Source organism: Talpa occidentalis, unplaced genomic scaffold, assembly GCF_014898055.3.
Source record: "Talpa occidentalis isolate TD23 unplaced genomic scaffold, MPIMG_talOcc4v2.1 talOcc4.15, whole genome shotgun sequence".
Lineage (NCBI taxonomy): Eukaryota > Metazoa > Chordata > Mammalia > Eulipotyphla > Talpidae > Talpa > Talpa occidentalis.
Genome location: NW_023601543.1, coordinates 18,271,281 through 18,284,195, shown reverse-complemented (window position 1 = coordinate 18,284,195; position 12,915 = coordinate 18,271,281). Strand labels below are relative to the sequence as shown.

The 12,915-nt window shown below is 38.0% G+C and overlaps 1 protein-coding gene and 1 non-coding gene across 9 annotated transcripts in view; both read left to right on the top strand.

The window, feature by feature from the left end:
* STAG2 (stromal antigen 2) overlaps positions 1-12,915 on the top strand; it is a 112,371-nt gene that overhangs the window by 23,868 nt on the left and 75,588 nt on the right. The window lies entirely within an intron of this gene.
* On the top strand, positions 2,851-2,983 carry LOC119246833 (small nucleolar RNA SNORA2/SNORA34 family). The gene has a single exon (XR_005125584.1). It is a non-coding gene; the product is annotated as a small nucleolar RNA SNORA2/SNORA34 family (small nucleolar RNA).

Below are 12,915 nucleotides of genomic sequence, written 5' to 3'. Positions count from 1 at the left end.
CCCCTGTAGTATCCAACTGATCTTAGCTCTTCAATATACAGGGTAGTTTCTTTGCCTACATGTTTCTTTGCTTGAGCTGTTTCTAATGCCTAGAATACCCTTGTACCCACTTGCCAGCATAACAGTACATGTTGTTTCATATTTAGATTGGGGTCACCTGGAAACCATATCAGAGTGCCCCTTTCCCAGTTCAGAGCTATTTTGCTGTGCCTTGGGGTTTTTAATGCATATTTATGCTCATTCAGTGTACTTAATTGTAATTGCTTGTGTGGCACTTTCACTGTACTGTAAGCTCATTTGGGGGGGTGAGTGGCAGTGGCTATGTTTTCTTCATTTTCCTTCAACATTCTATTGTGAAAAATCTTAGAATACTCATAATTGTACAGTGATCACCATAGACCCATCACCTGGATTCTACCTTAATATATTGCTGTACTTACTTTGTCATATATCTGTCCATCTAGCCATTACTCCCTTTTATGCATTGATCATCCATTTTTGGGGAATGCATTTCAAAGTAAGTTGAAGACATTAGTATCTTTCACCCCTAAAGACTTTATCATTAAGGTCTTTAAATAGAGCTCATGTTTTATTCATTTTTTTTCTTACCTTTTGAAAATTGTGCCTATTTTTAATCCTCATGGCTATCACAGTGCTAGTACAGAGATGCTTAATGTTTGAATTGGAATCCTTAATTTTGTGCATTTGACTGTGAGTGTATTGTACTTGAAAGAAGCAATTCATTAAGGGTTGGAGTAGAGAGAATTTCATAGAACAGAGGTAATTATTAGATTATTATAGAATAATAATGAGATGATTATTAGAATTTATTGTTTAAATACAATGAATTTAGGGGTAAGGTGGGAAGGGATAACTAAGTTGTGAGGATACCAGGAATTGATCCTAGAAGATAGGGTTTTGACTGGATCTTAAAAAATGATTCTAGGTTGAATAGAAGTGGACAGCTACGGTTACAGGATGAAGAAACAGATTGGGAATGAGCACCTTTCATGGGCTAATGAGACAAACATTGTGATTGGAGCCATGGGTTCAATTTCATTAATAGAAAAAGCATTTGTTTTTGTTTTTGCAGCATCTCATCAGGATTGTGAAGGGGCTTGATGATGTTAAAATATAACAAGTACCTAAAGTATTTATCTTGTATTTTTCTTAAACTCATAACTAAAAATAAATACACCCTTTAACTGATACTTTTCCAATTGAGTAGACTTTTGTCTTGGGTTATTTAGATTTGTTTAGAAACTGGCAAGAGGAACAGTCCAGTAGTGAGTTCATGTCTATATGGAATGAACTTCTTGGAGAATTTCTGTCTTGTGTAACTTGAACTTTGGCACTCTTTTAGGAATGGCATGTTTCTTTTTTGTGGAAACAATGGTGTGGTGACCATTGGTGGCTTAGACTCTGGGAAGCTTCTTAAGGACATTCTGGGGAAATGCATCATTGAACTGTGGGTTTCTGTCATTTGAATGAACAAGGTTCAGATGATTAAGTGGCCCAAAGGCAGAAAGGGGGAAGTGTGTGTGTTTCTCTTTCTCAGCAACTCATACTTTCTCTAAAACTGGGTCATCCTGTGTATCAGATGTTGCTGATTTCGTGGTTTAAAGCTGATTTTCTTTTTTAAATTAGTTTTTATTGACGTAATGTTGGTTTATTACACTATGGTTTTAGGGGTCTAGGGTCACACCTCTTAAGATTGATGTTTCCGCATCATGCCCACCACCTATGCATCAATAATTCTCCACCATAGTTTACTTGACCCCCCTTACCTTTTTGATGCTCATCCTCATCTTCCTCTTCTGATAGTGTCAATTCTACAGTCAGATTTCTAGGGGTTGTTTTGGTTCAGTTTTGTCTGTTTCTTTATATTCCACACACGAGTGAAATCATCTGGTATTTGTTTTTCTCCTGACTTCTTAAAAAGGTTTATTTTATTTATTTATGCATACAAGAACTGGGGTGTAGGCCAGAGGTGCGGGGGGGGGGGGTAAGGGGATTCACCAGAGACAAGAGTGGGAAGCAGAACAGGCAGACTGATGGAAATACACTGCTAGCAGTGGGCGAGACAGGAGAGGTCTGCTGTGCCAAGTGGATTAGCTCCCTGACCGGCTCGAACTCATGCTGCAGTGACTGGCAAAAGCTTGATAGCACTGAAATTTAACCTCTGTGCCACTAGGGAGCCCCCCCCCCACATGAGCTATTTTTAATAGCAAAAGAGTTTTACAAAGACCAGTGACTTTATGTAATTCATGTTGTGCAAATATCACCATCTATCTCTAGAACACCATCTATCTCTAGAACTTTTGTATTTTTCCCAACTGAAACTGTGCCCATTGAAAACTAATTCCTCCAGCCCCTGACGAAACACCAAAGTTTAAAATTTCTTTGTATTCCTTTTCGTCAAGATTCACCCACTAAGGATGAAGTGTGTGTTAGTTTTTAAAAATTAAAAAAAAATTAAGTACTATGTTATAAAATCTCTTCCTGCTTTCTCTGTATGCTCATGTTGTTTATTTGATGTCCGTGACTAAGTTTATTTTTGCTTTTCATGTTGAAGAGTACACTTTGAGTACTTGACCCAAAGTAATAATCTTACAATAACTTGGGAGATAACTTGCATATGAAGATTCTCCTAATGCTGTTTTCAGATTTGGCTACATTATTTGGTAGAAACCTTTTTGTGGTGGGCCATTAAAGCATGTTTTTTTGTAGGAAGAATTGAAAGGAAGAATTTTCTTATTTGACTAATAGCAGATAATCATTGGCACAATTACCACTTTAAATCCAAAATTGTAATAACTATAAAATGCTCCAGTTTAAAAATCTGCATTATTGGCCCTGACTGAAGACCAGCAGTTAAACTATAGCTGTTAGTTTCACTCAAATGCCCAAAGATCTTCCTGTGATCTGTTGACTGTTCTGGAACCTCAGCAGAGAATGGCTATTTCATATGGAACAAACAACCCATAAATCTCCCTTTGGGAGAAGTAATGACTTCTGACTAAGGGATAGATGGAGATAGTTAAGTATAGAGAAGAGCAACTGGCCAGAGTTACTTTATTTCTGCTGTTTTATGTGTGCATTGGTAAGTCAGATTTTTTCTTCACTCCACAGTGAATAAATTTGTAATCAAAGTGCCTCTATTTTAACAGATTAAAAAAGAAAAAAGCCTCTGCATTAGAGTTTACTTTCAGGTTTACCTAATACGTAGAAACATTAGTCCTATTAGATAATTGCCTTTAATAATATATTGCTCTTAATTAATATTAAATGTTTTCAAACTCATTATTTTGCTTCCTTAGCTTTTAGATAATTCTTTTGGGGATATTTTGCAGGATGCTTTAATATACCTGTAATGGTTTTGATATAAAGTAATCTTGTTCTCATCAGTTGCTTTAGGAAAGTTGAAAATTCTTGTCATTCTGGAGCTCAGACTAAGAATTATTCTCTTGTCCCCCTTTTTTCTTTCACTGTTAGAGAGTGGCATACTAAAGTAATGATCCTGGGTGTATAAAGGCACTGAAAATGGAACAGGTTATAGGGCAAAATGTGGCATCTGATACTATCTAGCACTAGTAATCTAACTACATATATGAAACATTTAGGTATCTCTTCTTACTGGTCATTTCAAGTATACTAATAATAAGCTCCCTCTCCTATGTTTAGTGGAATCACATGCTACATTTTAGGGATCAGTAACTCCTAATTCTTAGTGTCATCTAACGAGGTCATTTTGGCATGCTAGACTTTGCAGCTTGCCTGAATTTCTACTAGGAAGTTTTTTTTTTTAAGATTGATTTATTTACGCATACAAGAACTGGGGTGCAGGCCAAAGATGCGGGGGGTGAGAGGATTCACTAGAGACAGAGGAGCAGAACAGGAGGATCTGCTGAAACACACTGCTGAGGGGAGCGGCAGGCGAGACATGAGAGGTCTGCTGCGCCATGTGGGTCAGCTCCCTGGCTGGAATCAAACTTGTGCTGCAGTGGATGTGGATAGCTTCATAGTGCTGCTTCTTAACCCCTTGTGCCACCAGGGAGGCCCAACTACTAGAAGGTTCTTAATGTTTGTTTTCCAGCTATAAGTTCTGTGCTGTTCTCTGGTGAGGGAGCTTTGAGCCTTGTACCAGCATATTTTGAACAAGGGAGAGGAATGTTGAACATTAAATGAGTTTCAATGATAGTTTTCATATCTTGTCAATGAATAACTTTAAATATATCTTTGGGACTACCTCACATTGTTCAACTGTTCCTTTTTTTTTTTTTTTTTTAAGCTACAAATACCTTTGGATTGTTTGCCATTAAGTTACATAAACTTTGGTAATTTTAAACATGTAAAATACACACAAAAAACTCAGTAAAGGTTTCTGAGTGTTGGTATCAATTATCAATGTCAATTTTTAAAATTATATTTCAAAAGATATCAATAGTTGTGTATGTTTGTATAGTAGAAAGGTGTTCTTAAGTAATTGGTGATTTGTAAAATCTTGTGAGTAAATTCTAGAGAAACTTGTTTGATAAAAGGGGTATACTTAACCATTTGTAAGTGCACAGTTTAATATGCTCATTTTTTTAAACTTTTAAAAAAGGTTTATTTTTTTTTTTATTTATACAAGAGCTGGGGTACAGGCCAGAGGCGCGGGAATGTGAGAGGATTCACCAGAGACAGAGTGGGGAACAGAACAGGCAGATTGACCGAAGTACACTGCTGAGGGGAGCAGCGGGTGCGACAGGAGAGGTCTACTGCGCCATGTGATTATCTCCTTGGCCAGCCGGGAATCAAACCCAAGCTGCAGAGGCTGTGGACAGCTTCACAGCGCTGTGTTCAACCCGCTGCGCCACCAGGGAGGTCCCTTAATGTGCACATTTTATTTATTTATACATACATACATACATACATACATACATACATACATACATACAAGCACTGGGTACAGTCAGAAGCACAGGAAGGTGAGAGAATTCACCAGAGCGGGGAACAGAACAGACAGGCAGGAGAGGTCTGTTGCGCCTTGTGGGACCCTCACCGGCGGCCGGGGTTCGGGGGATCGAACCAGCGCTGCGGAGGCTGCAGGCAGCTTTGCAGCCCAGCGCTGAACCACTTCGCCACCAGGGGAGGCCCTAATGTGCACATTTTTAAGTAAATAAACTTTGTTGTGAAGCAGATCTCCATAACTTTTTCATCATACAAATCTGAAACTACCCATTTAACAATTTCCCTCTTTTTCATTCCTCACCCCTTGGTAACTACCATTCTCCTTTCTGTTTCTATGAATTTGACTGTTTTAGATACTTCATGTGAGTGGAATCACACAGTATTTGTTTTTATGACTGGCCTATTTTACTAAGCATTTAAGGTCCACAAGGTTCATCCATGTTGTAGCATGTGACAGGATTTCTTTCCTTGTTAAGGATGAATAATACTCCATTGTATGTGTGTCTAATATTTTGTTTGTCCATTCAGCTGTTAATGGACATGTGGGCTGATTCCATCTCTTGGCTATTGTGAATAGTGCTGCTATGAACATGAGTGTGCAAATATATCTTTGAGATCCAGCTTTCAATATTTTGGCTATATACCTGGAAGTAGGATGTCTGGATCATATGGTAGTTTGTTTTTGAGAAACCTCAGTACTGTTAATCCATAAAAATTGCACAATTTTAGAATCCTACCAGCAATGCACAGGTGTTCCATTTTTTCTACATCCTTGCAGACACATGTTATGTGTGTCTTTTCCATTCTAGCCTCCCCAGAGGGTCTATTTTTTAAATAGTATTTATTTCATTTCATTTTATTTTTTGCATGGAAGAACTGGGGTTTAGGCCAGAGGTATGGGAGAGGATTCACCAGAAACAGTGGGGAGCAGAACAGGTGGATTTACTGAAATACACTGCTGAGGGGTCAGTGGGGGAGACAGGAGAGGTCTGCTGCGCTGGATCTGGGTTAGCTCCCTGGCTTGGTTCAAGCTCAGGTTGCAGCAATGATAGTGCTGGGACTTAACCCCTACCAACGAGACCCCCAGAGGTTCTAAAGTTGTATCTCATTGTGGTTTTGATTTAGTTCTTTGCCCATTTTTTTATTTGGGCTGTTTGATATTCTGTTGTTGGAATTCTTCATAAAAATCTGGATATTAGCTTAGTAGCAGACATTTGATTTATAAATATTTTTCTCCTGTTCTGTGGGTTCCCTTTTCACTATGCTAATTGCACATAGCAACATAATTCTTTGATGTATAAAATTCTTGTTCCATTTATTACTTTTGCTTTGGTGTGTATTTGGTGTCATACCAAGAATTCATCGTCAAGTCCAGTGTTGTGAAACTTTCCCCCTATGTTTTCCTGTAGGAGTTTTTGTAGTTTTAGCTATTAACATTTAGATCTTTAATCTGTTTTAAATTAATCTTAGGATATGGTATAAGATAACGAATGGCCCAACTTCATTCTCTTTGCATGTGGATATTCAGTAGTTCTAACACCATTATAGACATTACTGTTCCCCATTGAGTTGTCATGGCACCCTTGTTAAAAATCATTTGAATGTATATGTGAGGGTTTATTTCTGAGTAGCCTATTGGTCTATATTTCATTTCTTTTTTTTAAGATTTATTTATTTATGCATACAAGAGCTGGGGTACAGGCCAGAGGTGTGGTGGGTGAGAGGAGCCACCAGAGACAGTGGGGAACAGAACAGGCAGATTGACCGAAGTACACTGCTGAGGGGAGCAGCGGGCAAATCAGGAGAGTTTTGCTGCGCCATGCGGGTAGCTCCCTGGCAGTCCAGGGATTGAACTCGTGCTGCAGAGGCTGAGGACAGCTTCATAGGTTGTGTCTTAACCCTTGTGCCACCAGGGAGGCCCCTATTGGTCTATATTTCTGCCTGCCAGTACCACACTTTATTAGATTACTGTGACTTTGTAGTATGTTTTCAAATAAGGATGTGTGAGCCTTCAACTTACTTTTTTTTTTTTAATTTTTTTTTTAATAGAGGCATGTTTATTTATTCATTTATTTGTTTGTTTGTTTTGTTTATACAAGCACTGGGTACAGTCGGAAGCGCGGGAGGGTGAGAGAATTCACCAGAGCCAGAGCAGGGAGCAGAGCAGGCAGAAGGACTGAAGTACACTGCTGAGGGGAGCAGTGGGCGGCAGGAGAGGTCTGCGCGCCATGTGGGACCCTCCTCCGGTGGCCGGGGAGCAGCCGGCGATCGAACCAGCGGCGCGGAGGCCGCGGGCAGCTTCGCAACCCAGCGCTCAACCACTGCGCCACCGGGGAGGCCCAACTTACTCTTTTTTTGTAAGTTGTTTTGGTTATTTGGAATTCCTTGAGTTTTATGACTTTGTTTCTGTGAAAAATGCTCTTGTGATTGTGATAGGAATTGTGTTGAACCTGTAAATCATTTTGAGGTTGTGTGGATATCTTAACAATATCAAAAAATCCTCCAATCCATGAATACAAGGTCTCTTTCTATTTATATGTATCTTTAATTTCTTTAAGCAATGTTTTGTAATTTTCAGTGTGTAAGTCTTCCACCTCCTTGGTTAGGTTTGTTCCTAAGTATTTCATTTTATTGTTTTTGGTGCTATTTTAAATGGAATTGTTTTCTTAATTTCCTTTTGGATTGTTCATTGTTAGTGTATAGTAATAGCTGATTTTTGTGTGTTGACTTTTTTTTGTATTCTGCCCCTTTGCTGAACTTACTCTAATGGAGCATTTTGGAGAGGGGTATTGAATCTTTAGGACTTTCTACATATAAGACCATATTGTCTCTGAACAGAGCTAATTTTATTCCTTTCTGATTTGTATGAACTGTTAGTACTATGTTGAATGGAAATACTGAGAGCAGTGGGCATCCTTGCCCTGTTTATAATCTTAGAGGGAAAGCTTTCAGTCTTTACCATTGTATATGTTATTAGCTGTGGGCGTTTCACAGGTGGCTTTCATTATATTTAGCTACTTTCCTTCTATTTTTAGTTTGTTGAGTATTTCTGCCATGGCAAGATGTTGAATTTTATCCAAATGATTTTTCTGCATCAGTTGAGATGGTCATGAAGTTTTTGTCCTTCATTCTTTTAATGTGGCGCATTACAGTAATTGATTTTTGTTTGTTGAACCAGACTTGCAATCTGGGAATAAGTCACACATGGTCATGGTGTATGATGCTTTTAATATGCTGTTGAATTTGGTTTGCTAGTATTTTGTTGAGGAATTTTTTGTCAGTATTCATCAGGGATATTGGTCTGCGTTTTTTTTTCTTGTATCTTTATCACGTTTAGATTTCCTTTTTTAAAAAGTAATGTGCATGCCTTAATCTTTATTTAGGATAGCTTAGGGTTAGAGAGAATTAAAATAATTTCAGATGCAACATGTGTGATTCTCCTGTCACTGTGTAGAATTACCAAATGAAGAACCAAACTCTTAGATCTGAATTAAAGAAATGGGAAGTAATTATACTTGTCCATCAACCTCATTATGAAATCGTATTTGATTTATGAACTTGAATATAATTCAAGCCTGTGAATTGCGTACTGGGAAGCAGAAGAAAGGTTAGTGGTTTGTATCTAGTCGATGCTAATACTAGATATTTATAAGGTATTAGCTAATAATCAGTGGAAGGTACAAAAATTAAATATGCACCATGTATGTTATGTTTTGGGATCACATCAAAATGACAAATATTGTGCTTAGTAGTAGTAACTGCAGGTCTCCAAAGTTGAATTAAAATTGTCCATTCTCTTTAAAGTGTTTTATTTTATATTTTGTTTTTATCTTGTTTTAAATGAATTGCATTTGTTATAACTGAATTTTACCTTTTACTATCATGAATAAATGAACGCAGAAGCTTTTGATGTATTCAGTCTGAGAGTAAGGAAATAAAAATTTGGCTTTCCCTTGAAATCCAGGTAGAATCATCTTCATTTACTTTGCTAAGAAGTTTAGCTTGCTGTCTGCTATTGCTCAGAATCTGCCTGTGAGCCAGTGGTGCCCAGTGTGGTGTGGGTTTGAGAGTAGTAATGTATTATGTTTGTATCACACTGTATATTATTTACAAGTGTTAACACGTGAATTTAGTTCATTGATGTGAATTTTATTTCCAGTTCTAGATAATTCCTTTTATATCAGCTAATTGAATCTTGGCTCTGAAATGTTGATGACCACTACACACAGTTGTAATGACGTTTTGTTAACATGCAGAGTGTTATGTCATTGGACCGTGTTTTTAAAAATACTGTGCTGAATTTAGAAGGAAAAAGATAAATAAAGGATGGTCTCAATAATATGTGGAATATAGAGAAACCAAACAAAGGGTCAAGAAAAAGTCAAAACTAGCAAGCTGACCATAGAACTGAGGCAGACAGCAAAAGAGGGAGTGAGAGGGAGGCAGTGCAGGGGAGGGATGAACACAGGGGTATGTGGTGATGGCTAACCAGTGATATGGTGGGAGAACTATGGGGACTACAACAATATAAGAAAAAAAATTTTATAAAAAAGGGCCTCCCCTGGTGGTGCAGTGGTTGAGTGCTGGGCTGTGAAGCTGCCCGCAGCCTCTGCAGCACCGGTTCGATCCCTGGCTGCTGGCGAGGGTCCCACATGACACGCAAACCTCTCCTGCCGCCCGCTGCTCCCCTCAGCAGTGTACTTGGTCAGTCTGCTTGCTCTGCTCCCTGCTCTGGCTCTGGTGAATTCTCTCACCCTCCCATGCTTCTGACTGTACCCAGTGCTTAAATAAAAAAAAAAAATAAATCTTTAAAAAAAACTATAAAAAATAAAAATAACTGCAACAAGGTGAGTGCAAATTTTGGTATTCAGGAATAAATGAGATGAAGAATGAGCTGGACAGTACTTTTAAAATTTATTGATGATGTAGCTGTTGACCTTGGCAGATTGAGAGATGATTTTAAGGTCATAGTATGTGGGGGGGGGGATTTTTTTTTTTTTTACCTGTTTTGGTAATTATCTTCGGTTAGGGCCAGATACTGTCTAGTTGGCTGAAGCTTGTTAGGGCATACTGGGGAATTAACAGACTTGGAATTAGATAGCTTATATGTGTCCAGTATATCAGGTATGATATAGTATCTAGTGTCTAGCAGCAGTCAGTGCCCCTGTGGTAGACAGATAAGAGGACAGTATTGTGGCATTCAGATTAGGGCAACTGCAGAGACACAGGGAGACTGTTTTTGGGGTGGTGTTAGGGGAAGGATCCAGCTCCTGGGATGATATTGGTAGATACGATACAGAAAGAACAAGGCAGGGTATTGATTGATCCTTGGATAACTGAGGCACAGGGTACAACTGAGGTTGCAACTGAGGTTGTTAGACTAGTGGGTCTGCAGGAATAAGGCAGAAGCTTTTTCTTTCTCCTTTCTCCCCTCCTCAGTTTGGTAGTGCATTAAGTCTTCAGTATTGTTGATAGATTCTTGGAAATTGTAGCTCTAAGCAAAATGATATGGAATGAAAGCAGGTCCTTGCAGTTTCCATATAAGTGTTAAAGTAAAACAGTGTTGAGTGAAACGATGTTATTTGAGGACCAGCTGTACTTACCTGTTGCTAAGTTTAGGGGTGGCATGCTAGAATTTCTTTAGAAATCAGAACTGATGGTCAGGAAGTGGGGCAAGCTGAGTATATAGGTTGGACCAGTTGATCCTAATTGTGGTGAGGACTTAATCACATTTGGAAAGTATTGGGAAATGTGTGCAGACAAGAAAACTAGGAAGATTGTTGAGCACCTGCTATAAAATTAATAAAAGACAAAATTAAGTTCAATTTAAAGATCTTTAAAAAATAGGAGGGAAATAGATGTTTCTAGTTCTATCTGGCTTTACTTTCTGGCAGTGTGTAGTGATGCCTTATCTGTGTGGACTGTGCCCCAGCTTGCTCCTTCCCCTCTTCCTGAAAGTAGGACTTGTTTTTGAAGTGTTATGGTGTTAGTGGGTTTTGATTTTTCTACTTGTTTAAGAAAGCCCTTTTAATTTTGGCTCCTCCCTTCTTTTTTAGTTCTTCAGCTTGTGAGGGCAGATATTTGACCTCCCCTACAATTTGTAGGGATATGTAGACAGTTATTAATTCTTTCGTATGCAGATTTCTTCTAGTTGTAACATCTGTAGATTAGCTGTTCCTGCTTTAGAGCAGGAACTACCATTAGAAATTCTTTAGGGGCCTCCCTGGTGGCCTAGGGGTTAATAAGTCTCACTGTTATCACACTAACTACATCCTGAGTTGGATCCCGCACCCAGGGAGCTAATCCACATATGACAGAGCAGATCTCTCCTGACTCTCCCTCTCCTGTCTCCCCTGCTGCTCCCCTTAGCTGTGCATTTCAGTCAGTCTGCATGTTCTGCTCCCTACTCTGTCTCTGGTGAATCCTCTCGCCCCCAGCACTTCTGGCCTACACCCCAGTTCTTGTATGCATAAATAAGTAAAAAATAAAAAATCTTTAAAAAATTCTTTAGGATTCCATCTAGGTTTGTGGAAAGAATATATTTGCAAGTGATATATGTGGTAACTGTAATATGAGTATGCAGTCAAACTTTCAGGTTAAAATTTTGTTACTTGTCAGAGTATACATCATCTTTGCTCATGTCGTTCTTTTCACCCTGTCATTTGCTCAGAAGATTAGCAGGACTTGGGGAGATAGAGGTGGAAAAATATCTTCTTGAGCAGTAAGTCTTTTTAAAGGTTATTATTCATTAAAGGGACTGTACCTTTTCTTTTGAAAGTGGGTTTTTTGGGTGAGCTTTTTCATTTCTTGTCCTGTATACTCAAAAGTTGCCATGTAGCATTTGACATAGGAATTGAGTATCTTTTCCTGTTTTGATCAAATGTGCTACTGAAGGGAACTAATCTACCTTCTAACATCCACTCTCAAACTAATGACAGACTTTTGTCTGCTGTCTTCTAAGAAAGTTGAATAAAAGGAACATTCCTTTGGGTCTTGTCAGGAGTTTGTAAGAAAGTTTCTGTTCTCTGCTAATCTTGAGTAGGTGAACATTAATACAGATAGTTTTATGATAAAATTCATTTTTTGTAGATGCTTAACTTTGAGATTATGGTCCTGAAATATGAATAAATTAGACTTTATCAGCAGATAGTTTTGTATTTCTTTAGGTATGTAAGATTTTTAAGAGGACATTAAAAAACAATTTTCCATCCTCATAATTTCCTTATTTTTATACAAAAAATAAATTTGAAATTTAAAAATTACCCACATTTTCACCCTTCTGATAGATACATTAGCTGTTTTCCTTTGCTTATTTTGTTAATATTGTGTTATAACATAGGCCTTTTACTGTATCAGGCTTTGCACATGTTGCTACAAGTCATCATGTTGCTACAGTCATCAGGTTGCTACAGTCATCTTAGTTTAAGTACATGAATATTATTAATTACATTTTTGTACCATAAATTAATCTGGCCATTTAGGTAGTTCCTATTTTTATGTGTATTATAATCTTAGCATTTCAGAAGGTTATATACATTTCCTAGGTGTGATTTTCACAGATAAAAGGATGGGGGTGAGTGTTAGGAGGGTAGCATGGGAGTATTTGTGCTGGGATTTGCTACCTTTTACCAGTCTAATGTTTCTGCATTCTTAGGGAAAGAATTAACACACCAGCTACTTGAAGTGCTCTTCCCCAATCCTGAGCATGTGGATTCTGAGGGACCTTGTTAGTGGTGACTCTGTTTTGTGGCTTTTTATTTTCAGTCTTGAGACCACTTGGGAGTGAATTAAAAGGACTTTGAAGCAATTTAAGATTTAAAGACAGTATCAAAGAAACAAATCAGATTTTGTGTGTAATTTGCTTTCTGGGGAGTAATTTTAATGAATTTAGCAAGTCATTATTTGGAGTTAAAGATGCAAACATAATAATACAGTAATACATATTTGTGTTTATATTCTATG